Below are 5,850 nucleotides of genomic sequence, written 5' to 3'. Positions count from 1 at the left end.
ATCATAAAACTTCGGATCAAGTCACTACCGAACCTCGTAGGGTGACAAGGATACGTACTACTTTAGAGTGGTACAGTAATCCTGTCTTGAAGGTCATGTTGCTAGGCAACAATGAACCTACGAGCTATGGAGAAGCGATGGTGGGCCCAAATTCCGACAAATGGTTAGAAGCCATAAAATCCGAGATAGGATCCATGTATGAAAACAAAGTGTAGACTTTGGCAGAACAACTCGATGGTCGTAAGGCTGTTGAGTGCAGATGGATTTTGAAAGGAAGACAGACAATGATGGTAAGTGTCACCATTGAGAAAGCTCGACTTGTCGTTAAGATGTTTTTCGACAAGTTCAAGGAGTTGACTACGATGAGACTTTCTCACTCGTAGCGATGCTAAGAGTCTGTTGGAATTATATTAGCAATTACTGCATTATTTATGAAATCTTGCAGATAGGATGTCAAAACATTGTTTCCTCGACGATTCTTGAGGAAAGGTTGTATGTGATACAACCGGAAGGTTTTGTCTATCCTGAAATATGCTAATAAGTATGCAAAGCTCCAGCAATCCTTCTGAGGACTGGAGTGAGCATCTCGGAGTTGGAATGTATGCTTTGATGATGATCAAAGATTTTGGGTGTATACAAAGTTTATGAGAAACTTGTATTTCCAAAGAAGTGAGTGGGAGCACTATAGAATTTCTGATGAGTATATGTTGTTGACATATTGATGATCAGAAATGATGTAGAATTTCTAGAAATCATATAGGGTTATTTGAAAGGTGTTTTTCAATAGAAAACCTGGATTAAGCTACTTGAACATTGAGCATCGAGATCTATAAGGATAGATCAAAATGCTTAATAATACTTTCAAAATGAGCATATACCTTGACATGATCTTGAAGGTGTTCAAGATGGATCAGTCAAAGAAGAAGTTCTTGCCTGAGTTGTAAGGTACGAAGTTAAGACTTAAAGCTCGACCACGGCAGAATAGAGAGAAAGGACGAAGGTCGTCCCCTATGCTTAAGACGTAGGCTCTTCAGTATGCTATGTTGTGTACCGCACCTGAAGTGTGCCTTGCCATGAGTCAGTCAAGGGGTACAAGAGTGATCCAAGAATGGCTCATAGGACAGCGGTCAAAGTTATCCTTAGTAACTAGTGGACTAAGGAATTTTCTCGATTATAGAGGTGGTAAAAGAGTTCGTCGTAAAGGTTACGACGATGCAAGCTTGACACCTATCCGGATAGCTCTGAGTAGAGAGACCGGATACATATAATGGAGCAATAATTTAGAATAGCTCCAAGTAGAACAGTTGTTTGGAATAGCTCCAAATAGAGCGTGGTAGCTGCATCTAGGAGATGACATAGAGATTTGTAAAGCACACACGGATCTGAAAGGTTCAGACCTGTTGACTAAAACCTCTCTCACAAGCAACATGATCAAACATAAAACTCATTGAGTGTTAATCACATAGTGATGTGAACTAGACTACTGACTCTAGTAAACTCTTGGGTATTAGTCACATGGCGATGTGACCTGTGAGTGTTAATCACATGGCGATGGCGATGTGAACTAGATTATTGACTCTAGTGCAAGTGGGAGACTGTTGGAAATATGCCCTAGAGGCAATAATAAAAGTATTATTATTATATTTCCTTGTTCATGATAATAGTCTTTTATTCATGCTATAACTGTATTATCCGGAAATCGTAATACACGTGTGAATACATAGACCACAATATGTCCCTAGTGAGCCTCTAGTTGACTAGCTCGTTGTGATCAACAGATAGTCATGGTTTCCTGGCTATGGACATTGGATGTCGTTGATAACGGGATCACATCATTAGGAGAATGATGTGATGGACAAGACCCAATCCTAAGCATAGCACAAAGATCGTGTAGTTCGTTTGCTAGAGCTTTGCCAATGTCAAGTATCTCTTCCTTTGACCATGAGATCGTGTAACTCCTGGATACCGTAGGAGTGCTTTGGGTGTATCAAACGTCACAACGTAACTGGGTGACTATAAAGGTACACTACAGGTATCTCCGAAAAGTATCTATTGTTTTATGCGGATCGAGACTGGGATTTGTCACTCCGTGTAAACGGAGAGGTATCTCTGGGCCCACTCGCTAGGACATCATCATATGCGCAATGTGACCAAGGAGTTGATCACGGGATGATGTGTTACGGAACGAGTAAAGTGACTTGCCGGTAACGAGATTGAACAAGGTATCGGTATACCGACGATCGAATCTCGGGCAAGTAAAATACCGCTAGACAAAGGGAATTGTATACGGGATCGATTGAGTCCTTGACATCGTGGTTCATCCGATGAGATCATCGTGGAACATGTGGGAGCCAACATGGGTATCCAGATCCCGCTGTTGGTTATTGACCGGAGAACGTCTCGGTCATGTCTACATGTCTCCCGAACCCGTAGGGTCTACACACTTAAGGTTCGATGACGCTAGGGTTATAAAGGAAGCTTGTATGTGGTAACCGAATGTTGTTCGGAGTCCCGGATGAGATCCCGCACGTCACGACGAGTTCCGGAATGGTCCGGAGGTAAAGATTTATATATAGGAAGTCCTGTTTCGTCCATCGGGACAAGTTTCGGGGTCATCGGTATTGTACCGGGACCACCGGAAGGGTCCCGGGGGCCCACCGGGTGGGGCCACCTGCCCCGGGGGGCCACATGGGCTGTAGGGGGTGCGCCTTGGCCTACATGGGCCAAGGGCACCAGCCCCAAGAGGCCCATGCGCCTAGGTAACCCTAGAGGGAAGAGTCCTCGAAGGGGAAGGCACCTCCGAGGTGCCTTGGGGAGGATGGACTCCTCCCCCCCTCTTGGCCGCACCCTTTTCTTGGAGTAGGGGGCAAGGCTGCGCCTCCCCCCTCTCCCCTGCCCCTATATATAGTGGAGGGAAGGGAGGGCATCCATACCTGAGCCCTTGGCGCCTCCCTCCCTCCCGTGACACCTCCTCCTCTCCCGTAGGTGCTTGGCGAAGCCCTGCAGGATTGCCACGCTCCTCCACCACCACCACGCCGTTGTGCTGCTGTTGGATGGAGTCTTCCTCAACCTCTCCCTCTCTCCTTGCTGGATCAAGGCGTGGGAGACATCGTCGAGCTGTACGTGTGTTGAACGCGGAGGTGCCGTCCGTTCGGCACTAGGATCATCGGTGATCTAAATCACGATGAGTACGACTCCATCAACCCCGTTCACTTGAACGCTTCCGCTTAGCGATCTACAAGGGTATGTAGATGCACCTCCCTTTCTACTCGTTGCTGGTCTTTCCATAGATAGATCTTGGTGTTACGTAGGAAAATTTTTGAATTTCTGCTACGTTCCCCAACAGTTTCCCTTTAGCACCGGTTCGTGCTGAACCGGTACTAAAGGGGGGGGGCTTTAGTGCCCACACTTTAGTGCCGGTTATGGAACCGGCACTAAAGGGCCTTACGAACCGGTGCTATTGCCCGGTTCTGCACTAGTGTATAGATCTAGTTAGGGGGCAAATAGGTCACTTAACTAAATCCTACATCTACCTAGCTACCTAATTTGGGAGGAGACAACTTCAACTAGTGGAGGGGGAAGGAAAAAGAGAAAGGAGATGCATTAATGGAGGTGGTGTAGTTATGTAGGAGTAATGAAGAGAGAGAAAGGTGGATAGAAGAGAGAGAGTAATGGGGGAGAAGTATTGAGGAGAAGAAGAAGAGTGAGAGTGGGAGCATGTTGTGGAGGTAGGGGGAAGGGAAGAGAGGAGGGGAAGGTAGGGGGAAGGGAAAAGAAGAGGGGAAGGGGAGGGACGGGTGGGGAAAGGTGTTGGGTTGGTGCGGGTTAGCAGTAGCGCGGGACATAAAACGCGCTACTGATAAGGATTTAGCAGTAGCGCGCTTTGGGATACGGCGCTACTGCTAACTGGGACCAAAAAGTGTGGCAATTTGAAATTTACCAGCAGCGATCCCGGAAAAAGCGCGCTACTACTACATACTTAGCAGTAGCGTGGTTCTTGCGACCGCGCTACTGCTACTTAGAGTTAGGTGAACACCGCCGGTCGATATTTGTAGCAGCGCGTTTTAGGCCGAGCCCGCTACTGCTAAATCCTTATCAGCAGCGAGTTTACAGGACACGCGCTACTACTAGTTAGCAGCAGCGCTCCTTTTTGAACCGCGCTGCTGCTAAGATTCTGTGTATAGGCTTTTCCCTAGTAGTGATGGGGGAAGAATTGGAGGTGTATCCACAAGGACGAAAATCGTAGGTCTGTCTTGCTCGATTGTAGGATCACCAAGATCCATGGTAACAAGCATACCCTCATCAAAACCATACATCTGGCAAAGTGCTTCCCAATTTTTGCAACCAAAATGGGTTACACTCTGAGCATTGTACAGCTTTACTTGAAAATCCACACCATGATGGGTACTTAGGATAATTTTTTTGGTTTCGAAACTTTCATGGTCTTCAAAACCCATCCTCTCCAAGACATAGCGTCTTGCAAAGCATGGGGTAAGCTAGTCGAATTGGAAAAGATGAAAAATATTGTCATGATTAAAATAGTTGAAGTCATGAGTAATTACGAAAAAAAACTATTATCGTCGGTTGCGTACAGTATGAACATCGAAGGTCTCCTCGAGCTTAATGCTGAAGCGACGATCTTCGTCCAGCACAATGAACCTGTCGCAGATACCTCGGTCGTCGTGGCACCAGTCGCACTCCCCCGGGCGGTTTTCGTCGTCCGATGAGTACGGCATTTCCGGCCTACGTTCATAATTCAAATATTAAACTAGATCATTATTATTAATCACGGGTTGACTATCGATGATCGATGTACGTAGCTTCTCCTTTCATTCCGGAATGCATTATTATATCAAATTGTCTAGCACATGGGAATGAAGGAGAACTTATCCAATATGAGCATTCAATAAGCAAAACCAAATCATAAAATAAGCAAAACCAAATCATAAAATAAAGTATAGTATTCAAATTAGCATGCATTTAATAATTATAAGCAAAAGTACATCATCTCTTGGTGTCCGTACATCGTCGAATATTATCACTAATACAATTAGAACCGTAGCGCCCGACGGGTATAGACGCGGGCGGTGGACACCCAAAGATAAGGAACCATCACAGGATCATAGCTCCAGTGAGATCCCTGAAGAACCTGCCAGGTATTGTCGAATCTGCCCTCCAATGCAACCATGTAGCGACGGACGTGCTCGTCCTCCTCGCTGACACGGTAACGTACCACCTCCGCGGTGTCCGGATGCCTCACCACCATCACTGGCCCACGCGACCGCCACCAAACAAGGATCGGGTCAACAACGGACTGCCTCCTCACCAACCTACGTCCCCCAGAAGGTAGCACCTCCCAATACCAGCCAGGCGGAGCCCAGTCCCGAACATGGCCCTGATCAAGCAGGCCTCCACCGCCGAGTTGACGACGACGAGGATGCGGGATAGGCATCGCCCACGTCGATGCGGCAACTACTTCTATATATAGTTAAATAAAAGTAGTTTTATTAATTAAATCAACTATCTAGTTCAACTACTAAGCACTTACTATAAATAAAACAAATTAGTTTATTAAATAAACTAGCTAGTTCAACTATATATAAATTACTTCTTATTTTTTTCCTTTTTCTAAATACTACACATCTAATCTAACAAAAAAAATCTAATTTAACAAAAAAAATCTATGAACTACATATCAAAATTACTACACATCTAATCTAACAAAAAAATCTAATTAATCTAACAAAAAAATCTAACATAATATAAACAAATTAATTACTACACATCTAATCTAACAAAAAAAAATCTAATCTAACAAAAAAACTATGAACTACATATCTAAATTACTAC

Source organism: Triticum dicoccoides, chromosome 4A (genome assembly GCF_002162155.2).
Source record: "Triticum dicoccoides isolate Atlit2015 ecotype Zavitan chromosome 4A, WEW_v2.0, whole genome shotgun sequence".
NCBI lineage: Eukaryota > Viridiplantae > Streptophyta > Magnoliopsida > Poales > Poaceae > Triticum > Triticum dicoccoides.
The sequence above is the reverse complement of the archived record's forward strand: the minus strand, read 5'-3'. Positions refer to the sequence as shown.